The following is a 26,591-nucleotide window of genomic DNA, read 5'->3' as shown; positions in this document are numbered from 1 at the left end:
CTGCATTCTCTGAAAATAATACTGCCATACTCTTTGCCCCTGAATATAATACTGCTACACACTGTACCCTCTGATTATAATACTGCTATACACTGTACCCTCTGAATGTAATACTGCCACACACACTGTGCCCCCTGAATATTATATTGCCCCACACTGTGCCCTCTAAATATACTACCCTACATTGTTTCCTTTGAATATAAAGCTGCCACACAGTGTACCCTCTGAATATGATACTGCAATACTGCCACACACTGTGCCTCCTGAATATAATACTGCCACATACTGTGCCCCCTGAATATAATACAGTGGTCCCTCAACATACGATGGTAATCCGTTCCAAATGAACCATCGTTTGTTGAAACCATCGTATGTTGAGGGATCCTTGCAATGTAAAGTATAGGAGGTAATACTCACGTGTCCCCGCCGCTCCGGACCCGTCACTGCTCGTCACCGCTGCCCTGGATGTCGCCCTCCATCTCTGTCGCCGCGTCCCTGGGGTGTCCCTGTCGCTCCGGAACGTCTCTGCTTCCCGGGATCCTCGCTCTCCGTCGCCTGAATATTATATTGCCCCACACTGTGCCCTCTAAATATACTACCCTACATTGTTTCCTTTGAATATAAAGCTGCCACACACTGCGCCCTCTGAATATAATACTGCCACACACTGTTACCTCAGAATATGATACTTCAACACACTGCGCCCTCTGAATATAATCCTGCCACACAGCACCCTCTGAATATAATCCTGTCATACACTGTGCACTCTGACTTTAACCCCTTAATGACCATGAGTGTATATTTACGCCCGTGTCCAGCTCCTGTTATGTGAACTGTGCTCAGGAGCTGAGCGCGCTTCATACCTGCTGGGTCCTGGTTGCTATCCGCAACCAGGACCCGCGGCTAATACCAGACATCGCAGATCGGGCTGATGTCCAGTATTAACCCTTTAGACGCCGCAATCAAAGTTGATTGTGACATCTAAAGCGGGAGAAAATACTGCCAGTTAGCTCAGCAGAGCTGTTCGGGACCGCCGCTTTGAAATTGCGGCATCCCGAACAGTTGAGAGGACAGTGGGTGGCGCCTTACCTTGCTCCTCACTGCCCGATTGTCGCTCCATTGCTCTAAGCCTAAGATTCAGGCTGGAGCAATCAAGCACAGATTACACTGATCAATGATATGCTGTGGCATAGTACTGTTCAGTCTATGCAATCAAAGGATTGCATGTAATAGTCCCCTATGAGGGCTAAAAAAAAGTGTAAAATTAGTAAAAAGTTTGAATCTCCCCCCTTTTCCCATAAAAAAAATAATAATATATATATATATATATATATATATATATATATATATATATATAAACCAAAACAAAAATAAACATATGTGGTATCGCTGCGTGTGTAAATGTCTGAACTATAAAAATATGATGTTATTTAAAGCGCACGGTCAATGACGTACACCTAAAAAAATTTCAAAAATTGCGTATTTTTGGTCACTTTGTATACCCTAAAATGTAGAAAAAGCAATCAAAAAGTCCCATAAAAACAATTATGGTACCAATAAAAACTTCAGATCATGGTGCAAGAAAAGAGCCCTCATACCACCCCTATACAGAAAAAAAAATAAGTTATAGTGGTCAGAAGATGACAATTTTAAACATACTAATTTTGGTGCATGTAGTTATAATTTTTTTTAAAGTAGTAAAAAAAATAAAAAACTATATAGATTGGGTATCATTGTAACTGAATGGACATACAAAATAAATATATGGTGTTATTTTTGACCAAAAAGTGCACTGCGTAGAATTGAAAGCCCCCAAAAGTTACAAAATAGCGTTTTTGTTTTTTTTTTTAATTTTACTCCACAAAAATTTTTTTTTTCTGGTTTCGCCATAAATTTTTGGGTGAAATGATTGATGTCATTAGAATGTACAATTGGTGGCGCAACAAACAAGTCCTCATATGAACTCTCTGCTGACATCATGACCACAGTGCTCTCTGCTGACATCTGTGGAACTGTCCAGAGTAGGAGAAAAATCCCCATAGCAAACATATGCTGCTCTGGACAGTTCCTAAAATGGACAGAGATGTCAGCAGAGAGCACTGTGCTCATGATATCAGCAGAGAGCACTGTGTTCTAAAAAGAAAAGAATTTCCTCTGTAGTATTCAGCAGCTAATAAGTACTGGAAGGATTAAGATTTTTTAATAAAAGTAATTTACAAATCTGTTTAACTTTCTGGCACCAGTTGATTTAAAAAAAAAAAGTTTTCCACCAGAGTACCTCATGCCTGCCCCATCCCCTCCATTACTGCTTCCCATGCCTTCACTCCCCTCCCCTCCATTACTGTTTCTCATGCCTGCCCCACCCCCTCCATAATTGTTCTTTATTCCTGCCCCACCCCTCCATTACTATTTCTCATGCCTGCCCCCACCCCCTCCATAACTGTTCTTTATTCCTGCCCCACCCCTCCATTACTGTTTCTCATGCCTTCACTCCCCTCCCCTCCATTACTGTTTCTGATGCCTTCACTCCCCTCCCCTCCATTACTGTTTCTCATGCCTGCCCCCACCCCCTCCATAATTGTTCTTTATGCCTGCCCCCTCCCCTCCATTACTGTTTCTCACGCCTACATATACCTACTGTCAGGAACCGGACTGGTAAGCGGTTAGGATGCAGGTAGTGGATCCTCTGTGTCAGCAAGGCGATGACATGGGCCGTACCAGGGGACCGGTTCTAAGAAGTTACTAGTTTTCACCAGAGCCCGCCGCAAAGCGGGATGGACTTGCTGCAGCGGTAACTCCCAGGTCGTATCCCCTGATAGCGACTCGACCTCACTGACAGCTGAGACAGGCGTGGTACACAAGGACAAGGCAAAGGCAAGGTCGGACGTAGCAAAAGGTCAAGGCAGGCGGCAAAGTTCGTAGTCAGGTGCAACGGCAAAAGATCTGGATACACAGGCTAGGCATACACACAAAACTTTCTCAGGGCACTAGGGCAAAAGTTTCGGCAAGGATAGGAAGGGGAAGTGGGTTTTTATAGTGTAGGAAGTGATTAGCACAGATTGGGCCAGGCACCAATTAGTGGTGCACTGGCCCTTTAAATTTCAGAGAGCCGGCGTGCGCGCCCCAGAGAGCGGGGCCGTGCGCGCCCCGGGACAGGACAGCAGGAGGACGGGGCAGGTGAGAGGATTGGTATGCGACCCGCGGGCGGGTGCGTCCCGCCACGCGGATCGCATCCCCGCCGGTGATAGCAGAGCAGCGCCCCATTCAGCGGGTCTAACCGGGGCGATGCACGCAGAAGTACGCCGCGAGCGCTCCGGGGAGGAGCAGGGACCCGGAGCGCTCGACATAACACCTACCCTGCATTACAGTTCCCCAAGCCCCCCTTCACCTTCATTACATCCTCCTTCCCCTCTATTATTTATTTTATGAGAGGTACCCTTTAAAGAGCCGTGGAATATGAGCTTTTTTTAGCCAAATCAGAATATCATCGGAAAGCATTATAGAGCTTTTAGGGTCTATTCCCACGTACAGTATTCTGCGCAGATTTGATGCAGAAAATCCACGCAAAATACTATATGTGTGAATAGATCATTAACATCATGATAATGGTGGAGTGTAAGATTTGCCTTGACGGCAACAAATACCCTACTTCCCCTCTATTATGAACTTTTCATTCAGTTAATACAAAATAGTAAGTGTGATGAAAAGAAGAGGTTCACCTATCTGTACTAACTGTAGATCAGGTAATATTAGTTTAATAGTTAGAACTCAGTTGTGTCTACGTAGGATGACAGCTGGTCATCACTGTTTTGTACTGTATATTTAGATGGATTATTCAGCATTGGATACTGTGGCTGCAGTCCGCTGCATAATTACTCAACAGTTTCAACAGCAAAGGATTAGCACCGTATTAAAACATAAAGACAGAGAGACCCCTGACATGTTTTACCATACACTGGTATCTTCAGGGGTGGGATATATGACATCATTGATCTGTCAAACCCAACTACAATGCAGAATGAAACCAATGTCAGTGAAAGTGGTGCTGGTGTGGATAGTCTTTATTGGTGTACTTTTATATTGTTACATAACAAATTATTGTGCCACTATTATTCATTATTATATAACATCAAGTACATTTTCCCTCTTGGTGAGTATCTGTGCAGCAATGCCAGTAACTGCATTATTAATGCAAACCTAAAGAAATGACAAAATCGTTTTGGATAGATTTTTTGTCTCGTTTATAAATGTGAAAGCTTTGAGTGTCGTGTTAGACATGTTAATGGTATAGCTACCAGCAAAAGTAGGAGACATAGAGGATACACATCATTACTCTTCTTGCTGATAAAATAGAATGATCTTTTGAGAACTGTCAGTCACAGTGTTAGCCAGTTATCCAGTGAGATGCAGCTATGTTATGGGAATTGCAGATGCCTTAAGTTGCTTGTAGATATTGCACTTGTAGGAACTGGTTTCCCAGCATTCCAGGGAAGGGTTAAAGGAACGGAAATATCTCAGATTGCATTAAGTAATGTGAGATATTTGCACTTCAAAAGGAAAAGCAAACAACAATCCTCCCTCCTGATTTCTTTATTATGTCTGCGCTTCATTCCCCTTGACTTTGATGATCACACACCAGAGCCTGACAGGGATGGGAAGAAAAGTGGCCCAACCCTTTCTGCCTAAATATCTATTCGTGTATGTTATTATAAAAATACATACATTTATGGCTAGAAGATTTTTCAGATGCATGCATATAAGTATACGCATTATATTGTATATAGGAATATCTTGTAATGATATTTCACTAGAGATATAGATGTTCTACAATTAATACAATAACCCAAAACAGCTTCAAATATCAGTGTCTACACTACAAAATAATGTCACATGTATGAACATAAGGATGTGGATTCCTGGGACTTGACATTGTGAGTTTGCTTTTCCCTGATATCAGCAGGGTACACACTATTAAAAGCAGCCAGTCATTTAGGGCCCTGTTGCACTTGACTTGTTATAGACATCTTTATTACTGCTAGGTTGGATTAAAGGGGTACTCCACTGCCCCAGCATTCGGAACATCTTGTTCTGAATGCTTGGTGTGGGCTGCGGAGGGCCGTGACATCACAGAAATGCCCCTTCAATGCAAGTCTATAGGAGGGGGTGTAGCGGCTGCCACGTCCCCTCCCATAGACTTGCATTGAAGCAGCTTGAGGTCACAACCCCTGCAGCCTGCACCCAGTGTTCAGAGCAAGATGTTCCGAACGTTTGGGCAGTGGAGTACCCCTTTAAATACTGTATAAGATTTCAGTCACTCTGTCAACCATATACACTCACTAGCCTTTATTCTTCATGGCATACTTTCTAAAAGGCGCTGGAAGCATTCCTCAGAGATTTTGGTCCCTATGGACATGATGGCATCACACAATAGCTGTAGATTTTTTGGCTGCACATCCATTATGCTAATTTCCTGTTCCACCACATCCCAAAGTTCCTCTGTTGGATTGAGATGTGGTGACTGTGAAGGACATTGGAGTACAGTGAACTCATTGTTATGTTCATGGAACCAGTATGAGATGATGTGAGCTTTGTGACATGGTGCATTATCCTGCTGAAGTAGCCATCAAAAGATGGGTACACTGTGGTCATAAAGGGGTTGACATGGCCAGCAACACTACTCAGGTAGGCTGTCATGTTTAAATGATACTCAGTTGGTACGAATGGGCCCAAAGGGTGCCAATAAAATGTCCCCCACACCATTACACCACCACCAGCCTGAACTGTTGATACAAGGCAGGATGGATTCATGCTTTCTTGCTGTTCACTCCAAATTCTGATCCTGCCATCTGAATGTTGCAGCTAGAACTCATGAGACCAGGCAATTTTCTTCCCATCTTTTATTGTCCAATTTTGATGAACCTGTGCAAAATGTAGCTGACAGGAGTGGCATCCGATGTGGTCTTTTTTTTCTGCCATAGCCCATCCGCTTCAAGGTTCGATAACTTGTGTACTTAGAGATGGTATTCTCATTGGTTGTAATGAGTCATTATTTGCATTACTATTGCCTTTCTGTCATCTCAAAACCAGTCTGCTCTTTATTCTCTAAAAGGCTTTTTGTCCACACAACTCTTTTTTGGACCATTCTTGGTAAACCCTAGACATGGTTGTGCAGGAAAGTCCCAGTGGATCAGCAGTTTCTGAAATACACAGACCAGCCCTTCTGGCATTAACAACCGTGCCACATTTAAAGTCACTTAAGTACCCTTTTTTTCCTCATTCTGATGCTTGATTTAAACTTCAGTAAGCTGTCTTTACCATGTCTACATGCCTAAATACATTAAGTTCCTGCCATGTGATTGGCTGATTAGCTATTTGTGTTACCAATTAAACAGATGTACCTAATAAAAGAACCCGTGAGTGTATAGTGGTCATTCAGCTTACTATACTACTGTGACATCCACAACTTTCTATCTTCACAACTACAAAAGATGATTTTTTTGACTGGAAGAAAAGGTTTAGCAGGAAACTAAAGTATTAGTACTGCACCAGAAAGAGGAAAACATGATGTTTCCAGCCTACAGTGTTGAAGGGGTATTTCAGCTTTATACATCTTATCCCCTATCCAAAGGGCAGGGGATAAGATGTATGATCGCGGGGGTCCTGCCGCTGGGGATCCCCGCAATCTCAGAGCAGCCCCTCGTGATGTCACACCATGGCCACACCCACTCGCGATGTCACACCACGCCCCCTCTATTCATGTCTATGGGATGGGGCGTCACGCCCCCTCCCATAGACATGAACAGAAAGGGCATGGCATGACATCACGAGGGGGTGTGGCCGTGATTTCACGGCTCGGACTCGGAGGCAGTGCCCGGCACAGAATGCCGGGGGCTGCTCCGAGATCGCGGGGGATCATACATCTTATCTCCTGTCCTTTGGATAGGGGATAAGATGTGTAAAGTCCAGTACTTTGTGGCATAAATTTAAAAGCCTCAATGTTTAACAACTTTATGTTAGTCATATTAATGGGTCATATTAATTCTAGTAACAGTCATGTTATAGCATCATATGCCTGTTATTTACAAAACAAAATCAACTTGTAATTTCATTAGAATTTTGCCGATAAAAATCTGTAAGATGGCATATACATTAAACAAAACATAATTGTTTATACAGTGAAATGAGTTCCTAACCGTCAATCAATATGTCTGTGAGAGTTGTAGTACACATGGCCTTGGTAAGTCATAAGGTGTCTATCCCTGCAGGGATGAAAAGAACCTTCTTGTTGTTTTACATATGAAAATATTGTTTAACTACTTTGAAAAAAATCAACCAGCTGAGCTTCACATGATCTCTAACATCCACCGGCCTTATGAAAGTCAGCACTACCGAGCAAGCAATCTCATGAGTTTTCTGAGAGTCCGCAGTAAAATACTCAGACAACAGTTTTATTGAATGTTTTCTTTATGTCATGTGTGTACTGCTGATAACCCGATCAAACAGAAGCTCCAGACTCAAGCGGTACAAGAAAGGTTATCACTGTCTATCAACAAACCACTACTTCAATCATCATACACAGGTTCTGTATAGGAGAGTGAACTTTTCACCATAAAATGTAGTAGAAAAATGTTATTTGGGGTAGTTCAAACAATATAAATGCCTTGTAATAGCTTCAAAAATAATTCAACATTTCATATAGCTTTAACAGTTTTTAAACAACCATTATTTACTAAAGAAAGATACAGATACAAAGTATATAATATTTCATTTCTATTTTGTACATGTTCACATGTGCATTAAAGGGGTATAAATATATATATATATATATATATATATATATATATATATATATATATATTGCTGAGGCCTTAGAAAAAAAAGCAAAAAAGCTATACTGACCTCTGCCTAGTCCCCTGCTGGTCCCTCGCAGCTCTTGTGTGCTCCTTCCTGATGCTTCTATATTCTGCCTACTTTCAAGATGAGCACCCAGTTCAGAACCTTCCCACTCAGCCCCTCACAGGACCAGGCAGGACACCACAGTGGCCAGTTATTGGATTAGTGTCCTGCTCCGAGTGCGGCAGGAGAAAAACACATTGGAGAACCAAAAGCAATACACCATTAAAAGTATAGTTGTTTCTTACCACTAGGACTGTATCAGTACAAATTAAAAATTAGACAAAAAATGGATTAATGAATTGAAATTGAAAGGAAGTAAATTAGTCAACATATTTTAACTTATAAACTTATAAATCTGAGCTTAGGGATCATATGACATCAGCTGACTTGAGGGTCATGTTACATGCTTCCCATAGAAGTCTATGCAGAGAGAAGCTAAGGAGAAGACTGCTGGAAAAAGACACACAGAGAAAGTGCTACGGAATCTAGTACTGTGAGGGTGCCATGAAAGGAACCATACAACACCATAGGAACAGACCAACTGGTGATATGGGCCTTTAGACAGAAGGGTCTCGGTCCTAGTTGGATTTGATTCATTTTGCTATTAGTAGGAAACTCAGGACTCAGCGAATAAAGAGATGGTGGGAACTGTATTGTCAGCAAATAAAGAGATGGTGGTATTGACCTAAGGGTAGTGGAGAGCAAGGAGAAATAAATATCAACTCTTTGTGTCTTGGGAAGGAGGCATAATAAGACGGCATAGTAGGAGGCCAAATTTTATTGTTCCTATGGGAACCCCTGTTCCTGTTTCTTCTACATATGCAACGGCAAATAATTTAACCCCACTGCACATTGGAGTGGTGTCCAGAAGAAACTCATGGACTGTGAGAAATAGAAGAATAGGATATCTGCCTCTCAAACTGACAGTTTTTTTTCTTCTGTAGAGACTTTCAGAAAGAGTGGTCTGAGATGGGAATAATCCACACAGACAATTGTTCTCATGAGTGCTAGCAACCAAGTTATGTGGAAGAATAATTATTCTGCAAGTCATTGTTGTAACATCCCTATTATAGTTCTGAAGTACAAAAATTAAAGGGGCACAGGTTTATGCAGTAATATCAGGAAGTATTACTTTACTGAGAGAGTAGTGGATGCATGGAATAGCCTTCCTGCAGAAGTGGTAGCTGCAAATACAGTGAAGGAGTTTAACCCCTTAAGGACTCAGCCCATTTGGGCCTTGAGGACTCAGACAATTTTATTTTTACGTTTTTTGTTTTTTCCTCCTCGCCTTCTAAAAATCCTAACTCTTTCATATTTTAATTCACAGACTAGTATGAGACTATTTGTTTTTTGTGCAACCAGTTGTCCTTTTTAATGATATCACTCATTTTGCCATAAAATGTATGGCACAACCAAAAATATACTATTTGTGTGAGGAAATTGATAAGAAAACAGCAATTTTGCTAATTAAGGAAGGTTTCGTTTTCATGCTGTACAATGTACGGTAACATAGACATGTTTTCTTTATTCTGTGGGTCAATATGATTAAAATGATACCCATGATTACATACTTTTCTATTATCATACTGCTTAAAAAAAAATCGCTAACTTTTTAACCAAATTAGTGCGTTTAAAATCCCTCTATTTTGCTGACCTATAACTTTTTTATTTTTCCGTATAAGTGGCGGTATGAGGGCTCAATTTTTGTCCTGTGATCTGTAATTATTTTTGATACCACATCTGCATATATAAAACATTAATACATTTTTTACCAATTTTATTTTATAGAATTTAAAAAAAGCAGTACAGGATAATTAACATAATTTTTTTTACACTTTTGGGGGTAAAATGGTGAAAAACTGACAATTTACATTTTTATTGAGGGAGGGGATTTTTCGAATTTTTGTAACTTTTATTTTTCACTTTTTTTCTTTTATTTTTACACTTTAATAGTCCCCTTAGGGGACTATTTATAGCAATCATTTGATTGCTAATACTGTTCAGTGCTATGCATAGGGCATAGCAGTGATCAGTGTTATCGGTCATCTTCTGCTCTGGTCTGCTCAACCTTAGACCAGAGCAGAAGACCCATGGAAGGCCGTGGAGGCAGGTGAGGGAACCTCCATCTGCCTTTCTGGATGATCGGATCTCCGGTATCTGAGGGGTTAATGGGGGACATCAGTGCGATTGCAGAAGTCGGACATTATCGGCGGGTCCCTGACTGCTATCAGCAGCCAGAACCTGCCGTGCATGACCCGAGCATCGCTCCGATGCTCGCGGTCATGTATAGGACATAAATGCTTAAGTTAAGGTGGTTAAGTACCACCGCACCAGGACATACATTTATGGCCTGCGTAGTTAAGGGATTAAATGGGTACTCCGCTGTGGTCCTTAAAGAGGCAGTACTCTCTCCTGTTAGGAGATGTACTGGAAGTGCATCCTTTGGGCCTTATTGCTGCAAAATTTTCCATAGTATGCAACACAAATGTTTGAATCTGAGGGAGGTCAGATTCAGTGAAATGTAGTGATGTATGGGCCACTGAGACCTAAAGAAGCACAGGGTGACTGGTGTACACCCAAAAATAGTGTGGGGCAGGGCAGGCTTTAGCAGAGAGTAGCCTTTCAGTTACCTTGGCATAGCAAGATATGGCGAAAACTTCTGCTGAGTTAAAAGTCACTGCGCTGTAGGGTTGTGCAAAGATTATTTCATAAATCTGTTCAATTGCAACTTACTTGGCAGCCCCATTTACAAACAGGCTAGGTTTATTGTGGGGGTGAAACCTTTTTGCACTTTAAGTATCATAAGAGGTATGCCATCCATTGAACAGTTTTGGTGTCCATTTACTTCAGTCCAGACAAACACTGTTCGTAGGAAAGAGAACAATAAAAGAACGTCTATTATAGAATAATGCTCTGCATTTCTATTCTTTCACCATTATTTTCTCAAAGATATTCTGAATCATCCATCATTAACTTCAGAGCTATGTTTATCTTTTGTGGAACCTAAATTGTCTCATTAGATTTGAAAGTGTCAGTTACTTAGACCTATTGTATTTCTCCTTCAGATTATACTTATTTGGTTACATTGTCAGGTTAAAACTGGAATAAGTCATTCTAAATTCTTGATCACTAATAATATAGTAAACGCAATCAGCGATTGTCATTGTGTCTGTATTAAAGTACCTGATCAGAGTCAACTGTGCGAAATGTCATGAAATTAAACTGCCCAGAGAACAGCAAGGTATTTCATTACAGATCTCTTATTTCAATAGCTTTCAATTATACACATTTTCTTCTAAGTAAAATTGTTGGCTATGTATAAGATGCATTCAGTAGTGGTTAAGCACAGGCTAAATGTTAAGGTCCTCCGTGTTCCATTGTAGATTGCTCATTTTAAACCATTCATATTACATTATATTTATCCGATTTTTACTCAACTTGGACTCGTGTTATTAGATTTTTTGGCCTCTTTATGATGACTATTACTACTGCAAGCTGACTAAAAATGTTGGGTGGTCTATATAATCTTATAAACCACACACTTGCTATTAGATCACATTAGCCTTTATGGCAGCTGCATGGCATTTACTGATAACATTTTCCTGAATATTGGATCTTAGTGAAAATGTGGCATTCTGGAAACCCACAACTTCTTTATTACCCCCATCACTTCCAAAGCAGTTGCAAAACAATACTTATGGCCACAGATCCAAGGCTTTCTTAACCCCTTAAGGACACATGACGTTCTCATACGTCTCCATTTCCGAGTCCTTAAGGACACATGACGTATGAGAACGTCATGTGTTTTACCGGCCCCCCGCAACCATCTGGAGTGGAGCCGGTGTCCGATGCCTGCTGAAATCGTTCAGCAGGCATCGGGGCATATCGCCCAGAGGGGTCATGATGACCCCCCATGTCGGCGATGGCCGCAGATCACGGGTCAATCGGGTCTCCAGTGACCCCGGTGACCCAGAATTATTGGGTGATCGGGGCCGTCAGAGACGGCCACGAGCAGCCAGAGCCAGCAGGAGTGAGGTGGCACTGGTGCCACCTCACGATCGCCCTGATTCGTCGGCCGGATTACCGGCCGACATATCAGGGCGCCTGCTGTGGGTGTCACCCGCTCCACCCCTCTTCAGGAGGACGTGAGCGGGTGCGGGACGTGCACCCCGGGTCCTGGGGACCCCGATCCCCGGCGTCCCTGTTGGGATCGGGGCCCCAGGAGTGACGGCGGCAGCGGGAACGACGAGGGACTGACCTGTGTGCCGGCAGCAGCAGGAGGTGAGTGACAGCCTCCTGCTGTTGCTTAGCAACAGCTCCCAGCATGCAAAAAGGGCATGCTGGGAGCTGTAATTATGCAACAGCAGGAGGCAGACCACCACAACTCCCAGCATTCCCTTATGGGCATACTGGGACTTATAGTTTTGCAACAGCTGGAAGCACATTTTTTCTATGGAAAAGTGTACCTTCAGCTGTTGTATAACTACAACTCCCAGCTTGCACAATCAGCTAAAGTGCATGCTGGGAGTTGTAGTGGTGCATCTGCTGGTTGCATAACTACAACTCCAAGCATGCCTGTTGGCTGTCGGTGACTGCTGAGAGTTGTAGTTTTGCAACAGCTGAAGGCTCATTGAGTTAAGTAGCAAACCAGTGTGTCTCCAGATGTTGCATATCTACAATCCCCAGCATCCCCAGCCAATGTAGTATGCCTCCAGCTGTTGCATAACTACAAGACCCAGCATGCCCTTCCGCTGTCCGTACATGCTGGGGGTTGTAGCTTTTGCAACAGCTGAAGGCACACTGGTTGCAAAACACTGAGTTTGTTACCAAACTCGTTATTTCACAACCAGTGTGCCTCCAGCTGTTGCAAAACTACAACTCCCAGCATGCACTGATAGACCGTACATGCTGGGAGTTGTAGTTTTGCAACAGCTGGATGTCCCCCCCCCCCCCAATGTGAATGTACAGGGTACACTCACATGGGCGGAGGATTACAGTAATTATCCGGCTGCAAGTTTGAGCTGCGGTAGAAAATTTTCTCAGCTCAAACTGCCAGCGAGAAACTACTGTGAACCCCCGCCCGTGCGACTGTACCCTAAAAACACTACACTAGCACACAATAAAATAAAAAGACACTACATATACACATACCCCTATACAACCCCCCTCCCCTCCCCAATAAAAATGAAAGACGTCTGGTATGCCACTCTTTCCAAAACGGAGCCTCCAGCGGTGTCAAAACTACAACTCCCAGCATGCACTGATAGACCGTACATGCTGGGAGTTTTAGTTTTGCAACAGCTGGATGTCCCCCCCCCCCCAATGTGAACGTACAGGGTACACTCACATGGGCAGAGGATTACAGTAAGTATCCGGCTGCAAGTTTGAGCTGCGCAAATTTTCGCCCGCAGCTCAAACAGCCTGCGAGAAACTACTGTGAACCCCCGCCCGTGTGACTGTACCCTAAAAACACTACACTAACACAAAATAAAATAAAAAGTAAAAAACACTACATATACACATACCCCTATACAACCCCCTTCCCCTCCCCAATAAAAATGAAAAACGTCTGGTACGCCACTGTTTCCAAAACAGAGCCTCCAGCTGTTGCAAAACAACTACTCCCAGTATTGCCAGATAGCCACTGACTGTCTAGGCATGCTGGGAGTTTTACAACAGCTGGAGGCACCCTGTTTGGGAATCACTGGCGTAGAATACCCCTATGTCCACCCCTATGCAAGTCCCTAATTTAGGCCTCAAATGCGCATGGCGCTCTCACTTTGGAGCCCTGTCGTATTTCAAGGCAACAGTTTAGGGTCACATATGGGGTATCGCCGTAATCGGGAGAAATTGTACGGGGTATTTTATGCTATTACCCTTTTTAAAAATGTAAAATTTTTGGGAAAACAAGCATTTTAGGTAAAAAAAATATATATATTTTTTTACATATGCAAAAGTCGTGAAACACCTGTAGGGTATTAAGGTTCAAATTACCCCTTGTTACGTTCCCCGAGGGGTCTAGTTTCCAAAATGGTATGCCATGTGTTTTTTTTTTTTTGCTGTTCTGGCACCATAGGGGCTTCCTAAATGCGGCATGCCCCCAGAGCAAAATTTGCTTTCAAAAAGCCAAATGTGACTCCTTCTCTTCTGAGACCTGTAGTGCGCCAGCAGAGCGATTTTCACTCCCATATGGGGTGTTTTCTGTATCGGGAGAAATTGGGCTTCAAATTTTGGGGGGTATTTTCTGCTATTACCCTTTTTAAAAATGTAAAATTTTTGGGAAACCAAGCATTTTAGGTAAAAAATATATATATTTTTTTACATATGCAAAAGTCGTGAATCACCTGTGGGGTATTAAGGTTCACTTTACCCCTTGTTACGTTCCCTGATGGGTCTAGTTTCCAAAATGGTATGCCATGTGTTTTTTTTTTTGCTGTCCTGGCACCATAGGGGCTTCCTAAAGGTGACATGCCCCCCAAAAACCATTTGTCGCTCCTTCCCTTCTGAGCCCTCTGCTGCGCCCGCTGAACAATTAACATAGACATATGAGGTATGTGCTTACTCGAGAGAAATTGGGTTTCAAATACAAGTAAAAATTTTCTCCTTTTTACCCCTTGCAAAAATTCTAAAATTGGGTCTACAAGAACATGCGAGTGTAAAAAATGAAGATTTAGAATTTTCTCCTTCACTTTGCTGCTATTCCTGTGAAACACCTAAAGGGTTAATACACTTACTGAATGTCATTTTGAATACTTTGTGGGGTGTAGTTTTTATAATGGGGTCTTTTATGGGGTATTTCTAATATGAAGACCCTTCAAATCCACTTCAAAACTGAACTGGTCCCTGAAAAATAGTGAGTTTGAAAATTTTGTGAAAAATTTCAAAATTGCTGCTGAACTTTGAAGCCCTCTGGTGTCTTCCAAAAGTAAAAACTCATAAATTTTATGATGCAAACATAAAGTAGACATATTGAATATGTGAACCCCCCAAAAATATATTTTGAATATCCATTTTCCTTACAAGCAGAGAGCTTCAAAGTTAGAAAAATGCAAAATTTTCATTTTTTTCATCAAATTTGGGGATTTTTCACCAAGAAAGGATGCAAGTTACTATAATATTTTACCACTAAGTTAAAGTAGAATATGTCACGAAAAAACAATCTCGGAATCAGAATGATAACTAAAAGCATTCCAGAGTTATTAATGTTTAAAATGACAGTGGTCAGATTTGCAAAAAACGCTCTGGTCTTTAAGGTGTAAAATGGCCTGGTCCTTAAGGGGTTAAAGGGGTACTCCGATGGAAAACATTTTTTTTTCTCCCTCAAGGACGCAGGGTTTTTCAGTTTTTGCACTTTTGTTTTTTCCTCCTCACCTTTTAAAAATCATAACCCTTTCAATTTTGCACCTAAAAATCCATATGATGGCTTATTTTTTGCGCCACCATTTCTACTTTGCAGTGAGATCAGTCATTTTACCCTAAAATCTACAGCAAAATGGAAAATTGCAGAGATCAGTATTGTCGGCGGTCGATTGCTGAAGCCTGCATCTCAGGCTTGGAGTAATCAATCGCCAAAGGGACGCGCCGGAAGAAGGTAAGAGGACCTCCGCTCGTGTCCCAGCTGATCGGGACACTGCATTTTCACTGTGGTGGTCCCGATCAGCCCCACTGAGCAGCCGGGCAGCTTTCACTTTCATTTCAGACGCAGTGTTCAACTTTGTCCCGGGTCCCGGCTTCAGATACATGTTATATCGCGGGAGCCGGCTAAGGACGTAAATATACATCCTTGGTCGTTAAGGGGTTAAATGAACTGGTGTCAGAAAATTAAACAGATTTGTAAATTACTTACTTAATCCTTTTAGTACTTTCTACCAGCTGTATGCTACAGAAGAAATTCTTTACTTTTAGCATTTATTTTTTCTGTGTTGTCCACAGTGCTCTCTGCTAACACCTCTGTCCATGTCAGGAACTGTCCAGAACAGTATAGGTTTGCTTTGGGGATTTTCTCCAGCTCTGGAAAGTTCCTGATACGGGCATCAGGTGTCAGCAGAGAGCACTGTGGACAACACAAAAAAGAAATTAAAAAATAAAGATTTTCCTCTGTAGCAAACAGCTGCTAAAAAGTACTGAAAGGATTAAAGGGGTATTCCAGGAAAAAAATGTGTGTGTATATGTGTATATATATATATATATATATATATATATATATATATATATAATCAACTGGCTCCAGAAAGTTAAACAGATTTGTAAATTACTTCTATTAAAAAAATCTAAATCCTTTCAATAATTATCAGCTGCTGAAGTTGAGTTGTTGTTTTCTGTCTGGCAACAGTGCTCTCTGCAGACATTTCTGCTTGTCTCGGGAACTACACAGAGTAGAAGAGGTTTGCTATGGGGATTTGCTTTTAAACTGGGCTGTTAACGAGACACGTGTCAGCAGAGAGCACTTAGACAGTAAAGAACAACTCAACTTCAGCAGCTCATAAGTACTGAAAGGATTAAGATTTTTTTATAGAAGAAATCATAAACCTATTCATACTTACAACATGTATTACTGTACTCAAGGCATGCACAGCACACTGAGTTGTATACTCCTTGACTTTGCTTGCACTGTCAATCATAAAGCAGAAGGTGTGCTTGGAATAGTGAGAAGGGAATTCTAGTGATGACTAGTTCAGTCTGTGGACCACACCAATTACTGGAGGTGCCTTATTAGCATATAGCACAAGCTGCTTAAAGGGGTGCTCCGCTGCTCAGCGTTTGGAACAAACTGTTCCGAATGCTGGACCCGGGAGCTTGTGACATCATTGCCCCGCCCCTCATGACATCACACCCCACCCCCGAAATGCAAGTCTATGGGAGGGGGCTTGACACCCCCCCTCCCATAGACTTGCATTGGAGGGGCGGGGTGTGACGGCATAAGAGGGCTGGGCTATGATGTCATGAGCTCCTGGCGCCGGCTCCAGCGTTCAGAACAGTTTGTTCCAAACGCTAAGCAGCAGAGTACCCCTTTATAGAAGCACTTCTGTTTTTTTTAAGTGTTTTATGAAGATTTAGAGCCTTTAAGCTTTGTTCACATGTTGCATTTCTTTTGCAGTTTCACGCTTTTTTACTGCAATGTGGCTTTTGTCGCTGCAGTTTTTCAAAAATCACTATAAAAATGTAAACTTTTTACACAAATAAACTGACAAAAAGCTGCAGGAAATGTAAAGTGTGAATGTATTCTTAAGGGAGGTGTATAACTACTACATATCCTAACCTGATAGAGATGGTGGCAGCTACGGATGGGAGTTGGGAGCTAGCAGGAGGGATCTAATACTAAATACAAATATACAGAAATACTAATTGAATACTAAATACAAATACACACAAATACTAAATATACTTTATTATACTGTTATTTTTTGTGGGTTCGACTGCTGGTCACATGACCCAGTTACAGTAATGCATAGATGCAGCTGTGCTGCAGTAAAACACATGGTACTGTAGGACAGGTGATGGTGAGTAAACATGGTATGGGGGAAAATTGAGTGCTTTTTAAATAAATTGGACATAGTTCAAGTATTTTTTAAATAAAAAGATCTACAACATGGGCAAAATGCTGATAACAGGTTCCCTTTTGTGTTCCTTCAGCTCTGTATCCATTGAGATGTATAATCAACTACATAATATAGAAATGGCTTAAGTCCGCCAGAACATGGGCTCCTCTTACAGAACAGAGCACTTTACCAGTCTAGTAAATAGATCCACTATTGTTATATGAAGCAAAAGTAGGAAATGTTGCCAAACAACGGGAGGTTTCATTTTCTTTTTTGTTCTTTGCAATAGCTTTCCAATTTCATCCCGGAATGAAGGTGAGGAATGGTTGTGTTGGCTCCAATAAGAAGAATTAAGACACTTTCAAGAAAGTGTCAAACAATAATCACATTGCTTCTTGTACCAATTTAGGTTTAGAAGCTTTAACAACAGGTTTGGATATCTTACTCCTGATGAATGGAAAGACCTTTGTGATTTTCGGCTTCCTCAAGATGTAGTTCTACACAGCAAATATATTTGAACAAGCCCTATTATTATGACCACAATGGCTATTGGCTTTGTAACTACATACTGAGGCGTTTTAAAGCTATAAAATTACTATCAAATTCTGCAATAGAAGGTAGGAATAGAAATGTTAAATGCAATTCTAGTTATCATATAATGATTCCTAGCACAATCTATATTAACTATATTGAACACATGACTATATTATTTGTTAACAACTACTGACTCTTATGAATTTAACCCCTTAAGGACTGAGCCCATTTTCACCTTAAGGACTGAGCCCTTTTTTGCAATTCTGACCACTGTCACTTTATGCATTAATAACTCTGGGATGCTTTTACCGATTATTCTGATTCCGAGACTGTTTTTTCGTGACATATTCTACTTTAACACAGTGGTAAATTTTCGTTGTTACTTGCATCCTTTCTTGGTAAGAAATCCCAAAATGTCATGAAAATTTTGAAAATTTAGCATTTTTCTTACTTTGAAGCTCTCTGCTTATAAGGAAAATGGATATTCCAAATAAGTTATATATTGATTCACATATACGATATGTCTACTTTATGTTTGCATCATAAAGTTGATGACATGTTTTTACTTTTTGAAGACATCAGAGGGCTTCAAAGTTCAGCAGCAATTTTCCAATTTTTCACAAAATTTTCAAAATCAGAAGTTTTCAGGTACCAGCTCAGTTGTGAAGTGGATTTGAGGAGTCTTCTTATTAGAAAAACCCCATAAATGTCCCCATTATAAAAACTGCACCCCCCAAAGTATTCAAAATGACATTCAGAAAGTGTGTTTACCCTTTAGTTGTTTCACAGGAATAGCAGCGAGGTGAAGGAGAAAGTTCAAAATATAAAATTTTTTACACTTGCATGTTCTTGTAGACCCAGTTTTTGAAATTTTACAAACGGTGAAAGGAGAAAAAGCCCCCCCAAAATTTGAACCAAATTTCTCTCGAGTAAGGAAATACCTCATGTGTGGATGTCGAGTGCTCTGTGGGTGCACTACAAGGCTCAGAAGGGAAGGAACAACAATGGTATTTTGGAGAGTGAGTTTTTCTGAAATGGTTTTTTTTTTTTTGGGGGGGGGGGGGGGGCATGTCACATTTAGGAAGCCCCTATGGTGCCGGAAGAGCAAAAAAAAAAAAAAAAAACAATATGGCATACTATTTTGGAAACTAAACTCCTCAAGGCACGTAACAAGGGGTACAGTGAGCCTTTACACCCCACAGGTGTTTGACGACTTTTTGTTAAAGTCGGATGTGTAAATGAATTTTTTTTTCCCCAAAATTTTACATTTTTACAAGGGGTTATAGGAGAAAATGCCCCCCAAAATTTGTAAACCCATCTCTTCTGAGTATGGAAATACCCCATGTGTGGACTTCAAGTGCACTGCGGGCGCACTACAATGCCCAGAAGAGAAGGAGTCACATTTGGCTTTTGGAAAGCAAATTTAGCTGAAATGGTTTTTGGGGGGCATGTCGCATTTAGGGAGCCCCTATGGTGCCAGAACAGAAAAAAACACATGGCATACTATTTTGGAAATTACACCCCTCAAGGAAAGTAACAAGCGGTACAGTGAGCCTTAACACCCCACAGGTGCTTGACAAATTTCCGCTAAAGTTGGACGTGAAAATGAAAAATTAGATTTTTTTCACTAAAATGCTGGTGTTATCCCAAATTTTTAATTTTCGCAAGGGGTAATTGGAGAAAAAGCCTCCCAAAATTTGTCACCCCATTTCTGAGTATGGAAATACCCCATATGTGGATGTAAAGTGCTCTTCGGGCAAATTACAATGCTCAGAAGTGAAGAAGCGCCATTGATCCTTTGGTGAGAGAATTTGGTTGGAATAGAAGTGGGAGGCCATATGCGTTTACAAAGCCCCATGTGGTGCCAGAAAAGTGGACACCCCCCCACATGTGACCCCATTTTGGAAACTACACCCCTCACAGAATTTAATAAGGGGTGCAGTGAACATTTACACCTCACTCGCGTTTGACAGATCTTTGGGACAGTGGGCTGTGCAAATGAAAAATGTAATTTTCCATTTTCCCGGACCACTGTTCCAAAAATCTGTCAGACACCTGTGGGGTGTAAATGCTCACTGTACCCCTTATTATATTCCGTGAGGGGTTTAGTTTTCAAAATGCGGTCACATGTGGGGAGATCCACTGTTCTGGCACTATGGGGGCTTTGTAAACACACATGGCCTTCAATTTCGGACACATTGGCCGTCATTTACTTAGAAAATCGGGTTGTAAGTCTATCTTGCTTTCTTACCCTACAGCTTTTTCCCCTGGTATTTATTATTATGTCGCATCCTGTTTTTCGCACGTGGGTTTTGTTGTTTTTTGGTTTCCAACTCCTCTAAGTTGTCGGGAAAAAATCCACAACAATTCAACAAATTGGTTGGAAACCTTTATAAATACATGGGAAAGCTCAGAAATGTCGGGTTACGCCCCTTTTTCGGGTTTGGGAGAATCCACATCAGGTCCATCAGGGAAAAAATGTCGCATTGTGTCGCAGACTGGAGCACGATGTCTGCGACATGTCGCAGACAAAGATGCGCCGAAAAAACTCGACAAAACAAGTCGGGTTTAGAATAGTAAATGAAGGCCATTCTCTCTCCTAAAGCCCAAAGGCGCTCATTTTCTTCTGAGCATTGCAGTGCGCCTACAGAGCACTTTACATCCACATATGGGGTATGTTCTTACTCAGAAGAAAAGGGGCTACAAATTTTGAGTGGCTTTTTTCCTATTCTCCCTTGTGAAAATGAAAAATGTAGCATAACAACAGTATTTTAGTGAAAAAATTTTTTTTTTCATTTTCACATCCAACTTTAACAAAAATTCGTCAAACACCTATGGGGTGTTAATGCTCACTATACCCCTTGTTATGTTCCATGAGGGGTGTAGTTTCCAAAATGGGGTCACATGTGGGTATTTATTTTTTTGCGTTTATGTCAGAACCGCTGTAAAATCAGCCACCCCTGTGTAAATCACCAATTTAGACCTCAAATGTACAATGCACGCTCTCACTTCTGAGCCATGTTGTGCGCCCGCAGAGCACTTTACGCCCACATATGGGGTAGTTTTGTACTCAAGAGAAATTACAAATTTCAGGGGTCTTTTTTTCCTTGTGAAAATTAAAAGTATGGGGCAACACCAGCATGTTAGTGTAAACATTTTTTATTTTTTACACTAACATGCTTGTGTAGACCCCAACTTTACCTTTTCATAAGTGGTAAAGGGAGAAAAAAAAATTTGTAACACAATTTCTCCCGAGTACGGAGATACCCCATATGTGGCCCTAAAATGTTTCCTTTAAATACGACAGGGCTCCAAAGCGAGAGAGCGCCATGCACATTTGAGGCCTAAATTGGGGATTTGAATCAGCCACAAAAATACCCTTTGGCAGTGTTTCCCATACGGGGTGTCTCCCGCTGTTGCAAAACTCCCAGCATGCCTGGACAGTCAGTGGCTGTCCAGCAATACTGGGAGTTGTTGTTTTTCAACAGCTGGTGGCTCCGTTTTGAAAACAGTGCCCTACAACACGTTTTTTATGGGGGGGGGGGGCTGTGTAGGGGTATGTGTATATGTAGTGTTTTACTATATATTTTGTGCAGGTGTAGTGTAGTGTTTTTAGGGTACAGATCAGTCCATAAGAAACAGAAAAATCGGCACTCACCAATTCAGCTTGCAAGCATACTTACTAAAAGGGTACAGAAGAGACGGGTAGTGGGGGGACAGTGAATGGCGACCGAGCTCCTGTTTCGCATGCTTGGCGTGCTTCGTCCAGCCAGATGGCCGGACGAAGCACGCCAAGTGTGCGAAACAGGAGCTCGGTCGCCATTCACTGTCCCCCCACTACCCTTCTCTTCTGTACCCTTTTTGTAAGTATGCTTCAATAAAGAAGACTTGCAAGCTGAATTGGTGAGTGCCGATTTTTCTGTTTCTTATGAACTGATCTGTACATTGCTTGCCATATCTGAGCACCACCTCCAGCAACACAGCCACACTAGCATCCATCTGCCGTCTTACACCCCAGGACACCACCAGCAGTGCCACACCACTTCTATTGTGAACTGTTTTTAGGGTACATTCACATAGGCGGGTTTACAGCGAGTTTCTCGCTGGGAGTTTGAGCTGCGGTGGAAAATTTGCCGCATATCAAGCTTGCAGCAGAACACTCGTAGACACGCTAATGTGAATGTACCCTGTACATTCACCTGGGGGGGGGGGGAACCTCCAGCTGTTGCAAAACTACAACTCCCAGCATGCACTGACAGACCATGCATGCTGGGAGTTGTAGTTATGCAACAGCTGAATGCACATTGGTTGCGAAACACAGAGTTTGTTACTTAACTCAGAGTTTCGCTACCAGTGTGCCTCCAGCTGTTGCAAAACTACAACTCCCAGCATGTAGTCTCTCAGTGCATGCTGGGAGTTGTATTTTTGCAACAGCTGGAGGCACACTGGTTGCGAAACACTGAGTTAGGTAACAAACTCGGTTTCACAACTGCAACAATCAGCATGCATTGAAAGTCGAAGGGCATGCTGAGAGTTGTAGTTTTGCAACAGCTGGAGGCACGCTTCTACAACTCGGAGCATGCCCTTTGGTAGTCTGTGCATGTTGGGAATTGTAGTTATACAACAGCTGGATGCACACTTTTTCATAGAAAAAATGTCCCCCCGCTGTTGCATAACTGCAACCCCCAGCATGCACAGACTACCAAATGGCATGCTGGGAGTTGTAGTTGGAACTCCAGCTGTTGCAAAGCTACAACTCCCAGCATGCCCTTTTGCTTTGCATGCTGCGAGTTGTTGCTAAGCAACAGCAGGAGGTGAACAGGCCTCACCTCCTGCTGTATCCTGCCACAAGGACCGCCACCACTGCTGCCACCGATCCTGCTGCTCCTGTCGCCGCCACTGCACACAAGAGGACCCCTGCCGGACCAGGGCAAGGTAGGAGACCCCCGCCGGCCCAGATCGCCACCATGATCGCCATCCCGATCACCACCCAGCAGGGTAGGGATTCATCTGTCGTTCCGACCGATCAATCACGTAATCTTGAGGAGACACCCATGCCACCTCACTCCTGCTGGGTAAGGGTGAATGGGGCTGTCTCAGCGAATATTTGTGCTCAACACTAGTTGCAACTGGAATTGCTCTGCTGGGCATCACATTGTAAGAGGTTCTCTTTAAATGTATGGAAATTGAGGTGTAGAAGTAATCTACAGATATCTGGCAAGGGCCTGGTGGAGATATATCATGCAGAAAAACGTATCGCCTATCAAAAGGATTAGGATTGCAGGGGGTTAAACCGCTGGGACCCCCGCGATCTCCTGCATGGGACCCCATCTTTCCCCTGGGAATGGAGTGTGTTGACCTCTGCATAAAGCGGTGGCCAACACACACCTCCATGTATCTCTATGGAAAAGCTGTTCTGCTATCTCTGGCTGTCACATAGAGATACATGGAGGGGGCATGTCGGCCGCTGCTTTGTGCGGGGGTCAACACAGTCTATTCCCGGGAGAGACGGGGTCCCATGCAGGAGATTGCAGGGGTCCCAGCGGTCGTACCCCCCACAATCTAAACCTATTACCTATCCTTTGGATAGGAGATATGTTTTTCTGCATGATATATCTTCTTTAAAGGGGTACTCTGATGGAAAACAATCTATTTCATATCAACTGGTTCCAGAAAGTTAAACTGATTTGTAAATTATGCCTGTTAAAAAATCTTAATCCTTCCGGTACTTATCAGCTGCTGAATGCTCCAGAGCAAGTTGAGTTGCTATTTTCTGTCTGACCACAGTGCTCTCTGCTGACACCTCTGTCCATGTCAGGAACTGTCCAGAGAAGGAGCAAATCCCCATAGCAACCTCTCCTGCTCAGCAGACAACACTGTGGTCAGACAGTAAACTTCCTCTTTAGTATGTAGCAGCTGATAAGTACTGGAAGGTTTAGATTTTTTAATAGAATTACCCCTTTAACAACTAGTACCCCTTTAACAACTAGTTCTCTCCTCCTTGTCTAAAACAAGTAAATATTGAAAATTACTGCTAATGCAGATTACACCTTAGCTTCAGGTCAAACTGTTTTCATTCTGCTTCATTATGATTATTAGCAGATTCCCATTTCTATTTTATGCTGCATATGAATAAAAACATTAAATGTGTGACGGATCCATCTGCTGGTTACCCTCTTGGCCCCAATTAGAACGTTGTGGTTAACCGCAGACACCTCTGCATTCCATTCGTACAGGTGGTCGTCGTTCGCCGACCACGAGGCGGCGGCCGTTTTTGGGACCCGAGGAAAAATCAGCAGTGTTCGGTACAAATCCTATGGAACTAAAAATGGACCCTTTATCTACCAAGCACCGCTGGAAGCTGCCGCCCGCCTTCTTTTTCGTCCTTTATATGTTTCAATGGGGGAAATTTATCAAAGGATTTAGACTGTTTTTTCCTGTCTAAATTTGTCACACAGAAAGTCGCAGTCTAAATATGTGCGACTTTTCTGCGACTTTTGCTGTAGAGGATTTTTAGAACATGATGCATGCTAGTCTATTTTAGACAGAAATGCATTGGAAAATGCATTGGTGCTGAATTTATCAATTGCGACTTTTGTGCGACAAGTCGCATCTGCCCAAAATACGCTGAAATGTCAGACCATGTTGGAGCAGGTCTAAACGCAGTTTAAGCTGTAGACCCTGAAGTCTGAGCACAGAATTTATCAAGGGCTGTGAGACCTTTGATAAATTAGGAGCACAATAGACAGGAGACTACCACATACGCTGGTCTATAAGCATACCCGGAATAGACTAGATTAGTAAATGTCCCCCAATGTGTTTTCTTGTTGTGTTCTGGGATGGCGATTGTCTCTGTCCTGGGAGATAATTGGATTTCTTCGTCCTGGGAGATAATTGGATTTCTTCCCAGTTGTCTGGGGGATAGAGAAGAGGGAGGTATGGGTAAAGTAGGAAGGGCTTATGTTGAAGCCACTGCGATTGGCTACTGTCCACTATGTTTTACAGTCTTCCATCAGGTCCCCTAGGGGAGTGTCCACCTGGTGGAGACCTCCATAAATACCGGGCAGGTAGCCTCATTAAATTCATTCCTGTTTGACCCTCAAGACGGAGCTGGTCTCGTTTGTGGGGGGAATTACTATTGGGACAGCGCTTTCCTTATTTCTAGCTATGGAAGGAGTTCGACTGATTTGCTGATCGGGAGCGGCCGCGTTCGTATCCTCCGGTCAGGAGTTGGACGGTCGGCTGGAACCAACCTGCATTCCTGGAAAAGGGGATCATTCCAAGCGGCGGCTTCCTCTACCTGTCGAGGAGTGTCGTAACAATTGGTGGCAAACGGCAGGATGAATCCCATCGCCCAGAAGGCCAGCTACACATCCCAGGATGGAAATGCAATATGGAGAATTAAGGCGGGCTACCCTTAAAGATATATTGGAACACAGAGGACGATCAGCGAGTAATCTCATGAAAAGAGAGATTATTGCCATATTATTGGAAATGGATGCGGCACAGGGAATGGAGAGAGCTAATGTGCTTGGCATACTGGAGGTACAATTTAACCGGGCAGTCCAGATAAGGCTGGCACACTTCGGCCCCAACCCTGCAGCAGATATTGTAGTGCAGGTGCAAGCAGCAGTATCAGCACAGCTGGTGCCCCAGGGAAGGGGAGCCGCTGCAGCAGAGGTACCCAATAACAATATTGGAAGGAGGAAGGTACCCTTTGCTGCATTTAAAAATTTTGTTGAATCAGAAGGAGAGATTGACGAGTTCCTGTCTGATTTTGAAAGGCAGTGTGCCTTACACCAGGTACCCGCAGAAGAATGGGTCACCATCCTCTCTGGGAAGTTATCCGGCCGGGCCAGTGAGGCGTTTCGGGCCATCCCAGAGGAGGAAATTACAAGTTACCAGGCAGTAAAGGATGCCCTTTTGGCCAGATACGCTGTAACCCCTGAGGCGTACCGGTGGCGATTCCGGGACACTAACAAACAAGCTGGCGATTCCTATGTGGAGTGGGCATGCAGACTACACCGCACCGTAGCCCACTGGATGTCAGGGTGCCAAGCGGTAACTGGGGAAGAGGTGCTACAAGTGTTTTTGTTGGAGCACTGCTTTGATTGTTTACCTGCAGGAGTCCGAGAGTGGGTTAGGGACCGCAAACCCGCTACCTTACCCGAAGCTGCTCGTCTGGCTGATGAGTACACAGATGCACGGAAGCTGGACCAGACAACAACCAAGGTCCCTACCCGAGTGGAGTACAAACCTGCAGCACCTCCAACCTCTACTGTGTATCACCCCCCAGCGCAACGCATCCCCACGATACCACCAGCGAACAATTATGTTCAACCAGCCCGATTCAACGCCCAGGATTACTCCCAGCCTATCGAGTGCTTTGGCTGCAAACAATTGGGGCACAAGAGACCAGAGTGCCCTTTGAGCAATTCCAACCAAGCCCAGTCATGGAGAAGACCAGCCGGTGGAAATCAGCAGCCACCCCAATTCTCCGCTTACTGTCTTGAGCAGGAGGAAGTTAGGGGTATACTACATGAGGCGGACCCAGTACAAGCAGCCCAGCAGGATAACCGTCAACAGCACAGGCAGACCGTTAAACTGAATGGCAAAATGGTC

The 26,591-nt window shown here is 42.9% G+C and overlaps 1 long non-coding RNA gene across 1 annotated transcript in view; it reads right to left on the bottom strand.

Annotated features, from left to right (window-relative positions):
- Positions 1 to 5,320: 5,320 nt before the first annotated feature.
- LOC130355731 (uncharacterized) overlaps positions 5,321 to 26,591 on the bottom strand; it is a 77,872-nt gene continuing 56,601 nt past the window's right edge. The window contains exon 3 of the long non-coding RNA XR_008888642.1: positions 5,321 to 6,197. This is a non-coding gene — a long non-coding RNA (uncharacterized LOC130355731). The remainder of the gene's footprint in view (positions 6,198 to 26,591) is intronic.

Source organism: Hyla sarda, chromosome 2 (assembly GCF_029499605.1).
Source record: "Hyla sarda isolate aHylSar1 chromosome 2, aHylSar1.hap1, whole genome shotgun sequence".
Taxonomy (NCBI): domain Eukaryota; kingdom Metazoa; phylum Chordata; class Amphibia; order Anura; family Hylidae; genus Hyla; species Hyla sarda.
The sequence above is the reverse complement of the archived record's forward strand: the minus strand, read 5'-3'. Positions and strand labels throughout refer to the sequence as shown.